Raw genomic sequence first — 13,306 nt, forward strand, 5'->3', positions numbered from 1 at the left:
CAATATTTGTGTGAAAAAAAATGACCGGATCTTATATTCTAAATATTTTTTAGTGGAAACGGTTACAGCTTTTGGCAAAGGATGTGCCAGATCCGTTATTTACCTAACTTCAGTACAGTACTGCCTTATGTGCATGTAATAAAAGACACAAGCGATTTTAAATAACTCCATGGATCAAATGCCTTTAAAATAATATTTTTTATACAGCGGACCAAATCAAACACAAAGATGTATCATCTGAAAATATAAGGAGAGGCCTACCTCTCGCTTCCGCGAAGCATCTTGGGATCGAATGTATCTGTAGTCATCAGTCTCCTCTACAAAAAAAATTCACAACACATAACATTAGGGATTACAGAGCGGGCAAAAGTAAAATTAAGGATAAATCACATCTCAGCGCACCCGCCAGTCCCCCACATCACCATCTCCTAAAAACCACCTCATCCATCTACATTAAATGGGCTGTATCAAGATCTAATGCTTCCCAGCAGCTATTTCGCCTGAGGAAGGTTCAAGATGGCCTCAACACAGTAAAATGTTCCTCGCAGTTTTGACTCAAAAAGCAAGATTATCCATCTCTCTACTTTGAAGAGTCTCGACACGGAAATTGAGGAGAGCTGTCTCTGCATCGCTGGGCGAAGGGCCAATGGCCTTCCTACTTCCTCATTCCTCCGTATCGGATGGGGGGGGCCAAGCCCTGTCTCTCTTCCCCCCACGGGACCTCAGTCAGCCCCTGGCCTGGCGCTCTGGGTGCATACTTCATTCTGGGAAGAAATACTTTGCTGTCGAACTCGCCACTGAAAAAAGTGCCTCACTTTGCACTTCCAAATGGTGAAATGCTCCTTGGATTTTTCTGCTATCGGGTTTACCCTCATTGGGTACACCATTGCAACCTTGTCACACAGGCCCATCTGTGAGGACTATCTGATTGACGGCGGAGACAGGAGATTCTGTAGCGCTCAGCTGCCCAGCTTTCCCAACAACAGCCATATTGTGCAGGGCACTGAAATTCCCAGTAGCTGAGAAAATGATAATACGGGTTATGTTCAATTCAAGTTTATGGGCAGCGAACCGGGGTGGGGAAGTATTTCCAGTCGGTAACACAGGATACGCCATCTGTCCACCCCAGATTTTGAGATCGAGAAGATCAGAGGGACCCTGAGGGTGTTTCAGAAGGAAATATGGTCTTTATGTCAAGGAACTAGAGGGGGAAGCTAAAAGGCCGCAGTTACACAAGCAGATGATTGCAAGAGCTAATATGTTAGCTAGCTTGTCTCCATTACAGCGCATTATACTTAAAATGCATTGGGGACAGTTCTTGGAATTGTGCTTAGGGAGAATTCAAGATGTCTAAATAGAGAGGAGTGCTAGAAGTCATACTACGAGGGCACTGTCAAAGATCTGCCACATCATCTCTTCTGTGGTAATTCCACATTATATAAAAATCAGCATCAATCACTCCCCACGCACCATCCCAGCAGTAAGTTGAATTTCAAAGCATCGGGAGAATTTTTCAAAGCAGATTTTTCCTTCAAGGCTATCCAATGATAACTTGAAAACAGCCAGTATGTTCAAATACCCGATGCTTCATATACAGACGTTTTGCAGAGAATGAGATCCTCGAGCATAGCAGAACACAATCCCATTATCGATGAAATAGCTTCAGCTTCTGTAAAGATGTCCCCTAGTGCTGCTCACATGAGGGGTTTGCACCCTTGTTCCACCTCACAAAGGTGAAAAGCCCAAATGGACTGCTTCCAAATCCCTCAGCCCAAGAAACTTAATACATTGTGCTTCGGGTTCACACACAAGAAACCCTCACCCTCTCTCTCCGCAGGTGTTCCCCTGGCTGAGACAGTAGCATAAACCGTGCAGCTCAGATTGCCTGGGTTGAGGTCTTGGCACACTCAAAGTGCCTCTTCAGTGCCTCATTCAGTGTCCCATAGCGCTGCAGAGTCATACGCTATAATCCGCAGTGGAGGTAAAGTCAGCCTTTGCGATACACAATACCATGTGCACACCGGACACAAATACACTAATCTTTAAACATTTTTGGATTTAGGCTTTTAGCTAACAATCAGCAATCACAATAGATTTATACTAATAAATCAGCAAAACAAGTTGAATTTTTTTGCTTATGAGGGAGAAGATGAAAGTTTGAAAGAAAGGGAGTGAAACAGACAAGAGTGCTTACCGGGTTAGACTTCATTTCCATCAAGTTTGTCCAAGATGCGAGTAACCGGCAAATTCTATGAAAGAAAACAATTGAGAATCATAATAACCCCAAAAAAGAGACATTTAGCAGATGCTTTTATTACAAATAAACTTAGAAATAAGGAACATCACAAGCAATTTATCAACAAAAGCCACAAGTGCCGCAATATCAAATATCAAAATAACAGAAAAGAGTTTGTGAAGGTTCTGGAAAATGCTGCTCGCTCATTGACCATTAATACATTACTTTTATTTCCCCAAATTAATTTTTTCATTTGTTAAGGAACTTTTTTTTAAATAGTGTAATAGCCTAAAGGATACTTCGTTTTTTAAGCATATGTTGCTAGTAAGGATATAGGCCTCAAATTTTTCTTGCACTAATTTGTGCACAAATTGGTGTAACTGGCCCGGGCTGTTGAACAACAACAACTACTTGGAGACAGCAACAACAGCAGATGTCCATTGTTGACAAATGCTTATGTTAGGGGGATAAGCGGATACCTGCCAACTCTAGTTTAAAGTACAAAGACATTTCAGTCAGCCATAACTTCAGGAAAAGAACAACGCAGACACTAGACAAGATGAAACTAGTGCATGTGTTGAGCATGTTGAAACTGAAGTATAATTTGATTCTGGGTGTTTTTTAGTACATTGCGTTTTGGTAGGGTGCTCTTTTTGGTATGGTTTTTGGTGGGTGATTTTAGCTCATTGCTATGTGTTAGTAGGCTGTCCAGTGTGTTTTTAACGAATTACTTCCTATGCTGCCTAAACAGGCCTGGGTGTATTTTCACATCGATATGCAGTTGCTACAGTGTTGGGGTGGTTGCTTACTAAGTAAAAAGAGCCCAGACTTTGTGATATTCTGGTCCTTAGATACAGCCCAGGTAAATACTTACATGCTGTTTCAGAACCAGATTTTTCACCCCCTCCATCACAAACTGGGGAGCCAGTGTTCATCACCCTCGAGAACAGTCTGAAAAATGATAGGCCAATGCGTTCAAAACACATATTACAAATCAACAAAAGGACTCGTATTTTGAGAAATACTTTTTAGCTTCATACCCCATTGGTTTCACTCCACTGCTCCCGTAATTGGCTGGGGTTGCAGCCATCTTTGTAAAAGCTCTGGAAAATAGGTTATAATAGTTGCAACACTACTGTTCTCATTTTCTACAAAAATTTAAAGTAGTAACTAGGCAAATGCAGGACAGTGTATTTTGGTGTGTTTGTTTGACAATGGCCAGAACGTACTTTTCCATTGCTTAATGTAGTTTAAGTGGGGATAAGTCGCAGCCTGCATCTACTAAGGCTCTCTTGTACTGCTCTAGATCAGCCTAAAAAGAAACAAAACTGTCTTTATTTATTCAACACTCTCAACTCTCAAAATCAAACAGTTTAAAATTATCTGTTTTTTTTTTAGAATGAAGGATTACTTATAGCTCATAAGCTATAAGCATTCATCAGCGGTCAGTAGAAACTCTAGTTCCCTTTTAGAGACAGAGCCGTCTATACCACATGAGTGAGAGGGCTGTTTTCATGTCACCAACCTCATTACAGCCTCATAAAACAACAACAAAATGACTGCCAACAATAACCTATGCTGGTTCAGGAGGGACACAGATGAAAGAAAGGATAACCACAAAAAGATGTAGAAAAAAGTTCAAAAACTCTGAGCACACTTCTTTTTTGGAAAGTCAAAGCTTTTACAGCCTGCACTGATAAACATAATAGAGGATGACAGTTCCTTGCCCACATGACAGGCCAGTGCGCTTTCTCCAGGGTTGAAAATGTGGTCACTTGGACATTGTCCATCCTAGCTTGGTCCACGGGTCCAACCCCTCGAAAGTGTACTCTAGAACTTAAAAATGTCATTTGTATGTCCATTTTAAGTAAATCCCACAACAGAGATCTTGCCATGAGCTGAAACAATCCTGCTATATCAAGGTACAAGAGTAATAATACTTGGCCGTGGCATCAAAAGGGTGTCCAGTGTTCCTCAAATCTGCGCTGCATGTGTCCCAAAAGACAACAAGGCTTTTGAAGAAAACAGACTAAAAGTACAGTTTAAAAAAACCCGGGCCGAGCTTCATAGGGAACCAGGGGACAGAATGTTTTTTTTGGCTCCATGTGTCCATAAACAATGAAATCCATGCATTTCCCACTGATTATAATAAATTGTGGTGTTACTGAAAGCGCACATCAGGGTAGCCCACCACAGTCAACCTATGATTTAGGATTATTTATCTGGGACTCTTAAAAGAATATTCTGCGACTGCATTCATTACAATTTAAGCTCAGTCAATAGCATTCGGGGCATAATGTTGATTACCACAAAAATTTATTTCCATTTGTCCAGCCTTTAAAAAAGAAAAATATGGGTTTAAAGCGGTGCAAGGATGTTTTCACTAATACAGCCACAAGATGTACAACTAACCTTTACTATGTTCCATCCATTCACATTATGCCTAAAAAACCACTGTAAAAATGACAGCTCAATTAATATGTTTTAACAGAATAATTAATGCAAGTGCTTTTATAAAATAGTAAGGTTCACACCTTAACCCCCCCCCCCCCCAACAAAATTGGCCCCCATGACTTTTATTGTAAAAAGTGCCTCACCATAATCTCGATTTCTGCCTTTTTTAAAGAAAACAAGGGGACAAGTTGCATTATTTGGGTGATAATCAATATTATGCCACAAATGTTGTTACTAAACTTTACTGAAAACTGGACTGTTCCTTTACGGTTTCTATGATCTGAAGTTTCTTAGAGAATATAGCTGACTATGATAACTATTTATAGTATGAATACTCTTTGTTCATGACCGAGATGTGGGGCCTTACCTCAGATGGGGGCTGCTGGGAAGTGATGTAGTAGATCAGAAACAGCCTCATTTATCTTCTGCTGTTCCAGCTACCAATAAGAACAACCTTTTATACATTCATTATGCAAATGCATATAGTTACTTTCAATACCAGAACAACAAGAGTTTGCCAGTGTGTGTGTTTTTGTCCTCACTATTGCTTAAAACATAATCAAAAAAAATCAAACATTGCACTCATCGGAACAATAAAGCACTGTAACACTTAAAAAACAACTGATCATTATCATTATAGTTAGTGGCCATTCCTGTGTACTCATAAGAAAACCCATGAACCTACAGAGGACCCTGTGGAGATCAAGAAACTGTGTCCTCTTGAAACCTCACAATGCTGGCAGGAGAGAAAACAAATCTCATCCTGTGGTAGCATCACAGAGAGTCTTAAAGCAGACCGCTTCCCCCTAGGGATGTGATGTATTTAAGTCCACTAAACTGGAAAAATGACTGGATGAGGACACCGGGTGGGATAGGCTCTCATTAGGGGGAGGGGTATGAGTTACTCATTCAATTAGTTTTGTTTGATCTCTCAGGATGGGGCTGTTCTTGGTAAAACAAAGGTTTATGCACATGACAGTAAGGCAGCATGCCATGCTTTGAGGGATATAGTGGTGTTTTGGATAACTGTCAAGCTCAAAACAGCAGCTGACGAGGTCAAGGCTTATTAAAGCAATAAGTCCCCACTTGAGGCCAAGTGTTATAGAGATTTTACCACAATTATGGAGTGTTGTCAGGCAGACTGTGTAGATTGTCATGGTTGCCAAGCCACAAATTAATCAAAGATACTATTATTATCACCATCAATATTATTACTATTACCTAGCATTATTATTATTGGTTTGTAGCAACTTATGCGGGTAGCATAAAATTCAGTGCAGTCACGGATGCACATATTTTGGCTATTTTACAGTTGCTTCAAACAGGGCTCATCCAATCAGATGGGATTTTTATTTTTTTTAATCTGTGGGTTTTTCTTCAGGGAATTGTATAAAAGATAAAATAGACTGTAATCTAGGGCTGCACGGTTTTTCTGATAAAATTGCAATTGCAATAAAATAAAATAAAAAAAGCCCAAGTTTGCTGTGCTTGTTTGTAAGGCTGCACATTTTGGTAAAAAATGTAGTGATATAAATATATAATATGACTATAAAATAATAATAGTAATAAAGATTATTATTATTATTACTAAATAACATTTAAAACAAAATACTATTAAAATCTCACCATAAAATACAGTAATAAAATTAATATTTAAGAAAAAGAATAATAGAAATTATTTTACAGATATTCAGTACTGATAATACTGAATTTCTTAATTTCTTAATTTTCCATTGATCAAACCATCATGCTTTTATTTCAGCAGGAAGCACTTAAAGCTTCTCAGTTTAAAAGTGCTTTTTATTATAAGATAATTGGTACATTGTTGCATTCCTTAATGCACGTTAATAAGTTAACTCTCAACTGCATGAGAATACCCATACAAAAAAAAAATAATAATACTGAAATATATAAAAAATTACTGACCTGGTCAATTATGACAGGATTAAAATCAAGTGCATTACCACTTCCCCCATCCTTTCCAAATAGGGCTTAGAGATGGAACTGATTACACTGATAGCCTGGAAATCAGCCACTCACCATCAGGATCACTGATAATGTCCAGCAGGGATTTATCAAGTGTGGACTTGCTCATGAGTTTCTCCTCATATTCGAAGTACACATCAAGCTTACGGCTCTAAAGACAGAAAGGCAGATTCAGAGGAAAAATATGCTGCTCAACCTCACAGAAATAATACAATGTGCAGAGAAGATGTAACTCAAGAGATGAAAAACATTTTTCTCATGGAGCACTGACCTTGATGTGGTCCAAAACCGCTGTGGCAACGTTGGTGTGGAGGTCAATCAGTCTCTTCTTTTCCAGGAGCTCAGGAAGAGAACTGTTTAGAGAGAGGAGCATGCTGTTATCTTACTCTATATGCATAGGGTCAGGCAGGGGTACAGCGGTAGGCCTTTATGTGTACAATGACTAATTCATATGTAAAACAGCTCTCAAGCAATAGGAGTCAAGTACTGGGTGAAATTAGGATATATTTTATATACATAATTTAATAAAAACTGGGGGGAAAAACATTGTATATAAAAAAACATTTCTGGCATTAATTTATTTGTAAAAATATCCATCATTAATGTGCACGCAGATAATTAACATGATCACTACACCATATTGGCCCTTCAAACAAAAATCTTTGATTACTTCATTTTTACAAGGAACTTCTTACCTGACAGCTGAGGTAAGTTTGGCAGTGTTATCTGACAACATACTAATAGCTCCGTCATCCTCCCCTTCTAGGCCCTTTGAGGAAAACCACAGTTTTTTCTGTGTTAACCAGCATGCGACAGTTCCATCATATACAATTTTTGCATCAGCCTTATTAACCTACCATGATACTCTTGAGGCGTTTAACCTCATCCTCTTGTGCTCGATATGTATCGAGCTCCTCCTGCACAGCTTCTGCAACCTCAGGAAATGGACTGAAATGGTGAACAAAAATGAATTAAATGCTTTCCATGCAGAAGAGGCAAAAATAAATTACATTAAGCTGTTGTAAATATATCAGTATAAACTGCTGAATACAGTCCTGAAAGCAGGAATGAAACGAAAACACTTTCCAAAACACAACTGATGATATTTTGCAAAAACAAGCAATGACACAAATTAATATTAGCAAATGTTCTTTAATATTAACAAACTGACTGAATTAAGACAACTTAGGGATGTTTTCCTATAAAACATTTACACGCTTGAAAGTACAGTTGGTTTATTAATGTCCTTAAAGGGATAGTTCACGCAAAAATTTGTTGAAAGCAACATCAGACATAATAATTGATATTAGACTTTAGAAATTACATCAGACATATTGATTACACAGTCACTAGTTCAAAGATTTCAAATCAGAACACTAGAAAAAAACATCTAAAAACATTGCACAACAATGATCTCCATTTGGATACATTTGGAGTTTTACCAGCAGTAGATGATTACCTTCCTTTGTGTTTTTGCCAAAATTTGTCAGCAGCAGTGAGATCATAGCTCTTCTTGTTTTTCTTTTTTGGCCGCGCTCCAGCTGGGCTGGCCTCTGACCCTTGAGACTCCTCCACACTGACCCGGTTCAGGTGGAAGTCCTGATATAGGGGACATACTGGTTAGGCAAGGCAAAAGAACTGAATCAAAACACAATACAGGACCTAAAATAACATACATGCCAGCTTTTACTAATACAGAATAAAATCCCTCAGAGTACAGCTGCATACAGGGAACTGAGACGATATTAAGGCAGAAGCAGTTTTGAGACGGTGGAAAAAAAATACCCAAAGGATTAATGATCATTGGCACAAAAAGCAACCCAGCATTTACATTCCACATTTCATGAAACTCCTTTGTCATCCATATGATAACTGCGATAGCTTCATCTTTCTTTATGCTGCAACTTGGAACTATTTGCAGTTTTCCATTTTGGAAAATAAATGACATTAACACTAGTAAAAAATGAATGAATTGTGGGTCACGTGAGTTTTATTTTAGGTTCTGCTCACCAGCACATCATGAATTAGAGCCTGATACGTCCATGTGTGGTGGAGAGGAGTCGCTAGATCCAGGTTACGATCGGCAAGAACAAACAGTGGCCTCTGAAAACTGTGGGAGTGATGAAGGGAAAGAAGGGATATTTTTATGGCCCGATACTGAAACATTTCTCACCGTTTAGATCTTTCTTAAAGTGTCCCAGTTAAGGACACTTGATTATTTATCTCTCTCTCTCTCTCTATCTCAGTCTGTCTGTCTGTCTCACTCTCTGTCTAGGCTATCTATCTATTGATCCATCCATTCATCCATCCATCTGGAGGGATTTATTTTGGATTAGGTGTTTACAATAATAATTTTAAGATCAAAGATTTATAGCTTAAATAAAGTATACTCTCATAAAGTCAGTCGTATGGAGGTGTGCAAGACTGTGAGTGTGTTTTTGCTCCACCTGAACTGGCCAGTGCCCATGGTGTCTCCGGTGAACAGGCTGTTACGAGCATCTCGCAGATTCTCTCTCAGTTTTTCTTGTCAAGTTTCTGAGAACAAAAAAAAGTTAAAACAACATATTAATATTCTATTAGAAACTAGTTGTGCAATATGTATAAAATAAATGAATCCAATAACTGAGCAGAAGGTGTTAATTTTTTTCTCATATTACAGTCAGACATTCCTTTGCTGAAACTAATCATCTAAAACTCAGCACTAAAAGCAAGCCGAGGTTGGACCGAATCCCACATATGGAACAAAGAGGAATTTTGTACGTTCAGTGAAACTGAATTAAGCTACAGCATCAGTTAGCAAATTATGCACAAGCTATGAAATGTACAAATGCACTGTAATGCAGAGATTAGTGTAGGGTTTGAGGTGATAATCAAATGACCAAAGCCATTCTATAACACTCAGTTATAGAATTCATAAATTTGAAAAGAAGATAAAGGTGTTTCAGACTGGTCATACAGAAAGTATCAGAGGAACATTAAAAAACAGAGCAGTGACTCTCTTACCACGGCTACCATTTCAGCAGCATTCCCTCTTGGACATCGGATTATTGGGACAGCACCTAAGATAACAGGAAAGCTTATTCATTTGAATATCTGCTGCCAAGCTCCCAAGACAAACAAAATTACATTTCAAAAACAACATACATGCACTTAATTTGAATTGTGATGTTTCTGTCATATACAATTCTAGTAGTCATGTAGTAAGTAAACAGAACCTAACTGAAATATATCTAATGCATTATCTAAATATTTTTGCCCTTTGAGCAATACACAAAACAATATTAGGAAGGTTCTGCCACCCAGTGGTTCTTTATGACAGTTGAGAGTTAAACTAATGGTTGTAATCTGAGAATTATTATTTTTAAAAAAACAACTGCTCTTTAATTTTGATTAAATATCAAGTCTTCGTCAATCTATAATTTTCACAGTTACTTCTTGTACCATGAAAGAATGTTGCCTTATTAGATTTAAGCTGGATTAAAGCAGTGGAAATCTCCATATGAGGAATGGATTTGTGTCTTAGCACAAGATTTCAGTAAGCAAGAAAAAACTGAGTATTATCCATTTCTGTGCCAAAGAATCTTTCAAGGTGAATAAGTTTTTTTTTTTTTTTTTTTATGTTAAAAGCCAGCCTAATATAGAGACAACTATAAGTAAACCATATGTTGTTTGATTCCCTTAAAGAGAGTAATCAAGATTGTGGCTCTGATGGAAATACCCGTTTGGCCAAACAATGGAAGACAGAGGGAGTGATTGGGAATCCTGTTTGGAATCATCAAACATTAATTCTGCTACTTCATTTGGTGCTGATAGTGGCATAGAAATATTTACAAATAAATGCTTCTAACCCATAAGTCATTATACAGTGCACATTGTCAAAAGTGAAAGTAAAGTCATTTATAGTCTTGCAAAAATGTCTACTTCAAATAAATGCTGTACTCTTGAAGTTTCTATTTAACAAGCAACTGTTTTCAGCATGGAAAAAAATTAATGTTTCTTGAGCACTCAGTCAGCATACCAGAATGACTTCTGAAGGAATAGGTGACACAGAAGACTGGAGTAATGGCTGCTGAAAACAAGTTTGCCTTACAGGAAAAATTAGCATATTAAAATTGTAATAATATTTTCATGATATGACTGTTTTTACTGTATTTTGAATCAAATGAATGCAGCCTGCATAATAGACTTATTTTAAAAACATTCTAAAAATCTTTTGAACAGCAGTGTATATGCATGCAAGGATAAAAATTTACCAAGAGTGACAAAAAAGCAGAAGAGACTATCCACTATTGTGTCCATAATGCCATCCATGTCTGTGTCCATGATATCTGGTTTATTAATTGCTGAGGGCAAAACACAGTATTACCATTAATAACATTCAGATTACTAATGAAACAAACATGAAGTCAACACTTCAAGCCACTCTAGCAGCTTACCATGGTAGGAGATGTGTTCTTTGTTTTGATTGCAGAGAATGAACATATCATCTTCAAGTGTGATGAAGTTCAAATATTGATCAAAGACCTGAGGAGGAACAGAACAGTCTAATATTTGAACTGTAGAATGAAAATGAGCAGTGCGTTATTTGCCTTCCTTCAGGAATTCACAGAGCTCGTCTTTTTGGTAAAAACAGGCTTAATTTAAAAACATGATTTTTAAATTAAACGCTCCAGCAAATTGAATCAAATTTACAACAAATGTTTTGGAGTTACTTTGGTCACCAGGTTGACAGCATTAGCTGCTAGAGCAGCACTTGCTATGTCCTCCAGTTTGCTTCTAGAGATTGCTGAGATGAAGTTCAAATAGTAGGACTCATATAGTTGGTTTCGGAGATCCTGTAGAAGTGAAAATAACTTTTAGTTTTTAAATAGCGTGATCTTCACAAATTGTCCTGGAACGGGATTGACAAAAAGACTGACTCAATTATTTAGTGATCATATTTACTTGACATATCCTGTCAATGTTCTCCTCTGTGGGCATTACAAAGTAAATGGCAGGAACATCTGGAATGGGGTCGCGATCTGAGTGCAACAAGCTAGAGGAAACAAACAAAAAGTAAACAATCATTCAAATCAATCTAATCCAATTTTTTTTTTTTTTTTTTATACAAAAATTAATAACATCTTAGAGGTTATTACAGGTGCAGAGTGATGCCCATGTCCCGTAACTCTTTCACAGACAGCAGGGGAGATATGATGTCCTGGCCAAAGCGATCGTAAATGAGAAGCTAACAAGAATAACAAAGGGTAAATATTCAATCAAATTATAATTATAAAAGCATCCCCGAGCCACGTTTAAAAAAGCAATGGATAGTGGAAGTGTAAACCCAAAGGTGTGTGTTGAGAACCCTTACCTTCCATACCGGCTCAGCTGTTGTGTTTTTCAAAGGTGGGGCATTGAAGTTGAGCATTCGCTTCAAAGCAGCTGAGGACAGAAACATCATAGAAATACAATACATCAACATTTTTAACAACTTCTATAACTACTTAAAATCATTCATTATTGCAGGGAGATTAATTTACTTGATTGTGTTTCAAAAGACTTGTGTGTATGCATTAAAAAAATCATTATACACACACACACACAAATTAAATAAATAAAATCATTGAAGCCTACATGCGTTGGCAGGATTTGACCAGAAAAACTCCTATATTTTTTTTTCTCCATATTGTAAGATTATGTATTTTATACAGTATCCACACGCTATCCATTTTTAATCAACAAATTATCTATTGCACATTCATAAAGACGAATATGATTTCTCACAGTAGCAACTGCACATCAAGTGTCAACATCCAATAATAGCAATGTCAGACACACACACACACACACACACACACACAAAGCTCAGGCTTAAACAGTATTCATATAACATTATGATCATCACTATTTTGTGTCACTAAATATTAAGCATAATCATTTACGTTAAGTCACTTTAGCAAGCATGTGAATTCATATCGTGGGTTCCTTATGACAGGTCTCTGGGATATTGATAGCCGTATAATTCATAAACGAGCTGGCTGGCTATATGTAGTCATCAAATCACAAGCGCTTCTTTATCTAGGCAAGCAGAATAATAGTCCATTCATCTGACGTTATCCAGCTGCTAAATGAATAACACGGCTAGCATCCTCAGCGACACTGACAGGACTGTACAATTTCAGCTGTTATGTATTTGGTATTATTGCATGTATTTTAAATAAAAAAGATGTTTTAATAACCGCGATTAAAATCACTAAAATAAATTATATTAACAGTATCGAAAGTTTCGATATAAATTCAAACTTATGAGCAGACCTGTCTGTTTCTCCCGGACGGAGGCCGCCATCTTTACTGTTTATGCAGTGACGACTGTGAGGGTGACGTGGCAACGGCGAAACGCTGTCTGCGTACAAGAACGCGCACGCTGACACAGATGATCACTGACGTACAGAGATGATTGAGGTGCACACTATCTGTCTGGGGCTTTTGGTTTAGTCCTTGCAAATTTACAACTATTGATTCAAAGTTGTTGGATGGATCAAAAGTTTTCAAGTATTTTAATGTCCGTGGTTCTCAATCAGGGGGCCAAGGGTCTCTAGGGGTCCTTAGTGAACTTCTAAAGGGGTCTTAAAATGATTTAAATTTTGA

At 37.7% G+C, this 13,306-nt stretch overlaps 1 pseudogene; it reads right to left on the reverse strand.

The window, feature by feature from the left end:
* Positions 1 to 3,472: 3,472 nt before the first annotated feature.
* LOC122148227 lies at positions 3,473 to 13,052 on the reverse strand (annotated as a pseudogene).
* Between the last annotated feature and the right edge of the window lie 254 nt (positions 13,053 to 13,306).

This window comes from Cyprinus carpio, chromosome A17 (genome assembly GCF_018340385.1).
Source record: "Cyprinus carpio isolate SPL01 chromosome A17, ASM1834038v1, whole genome shotgun sequence".
NCBI classification, from domain to species: Eukaryota; Metazoa; Chordata; class Actinopteri; order Cypriniformes; family Cyprinidae; genus Cyprinus; species Cyprinus carpio.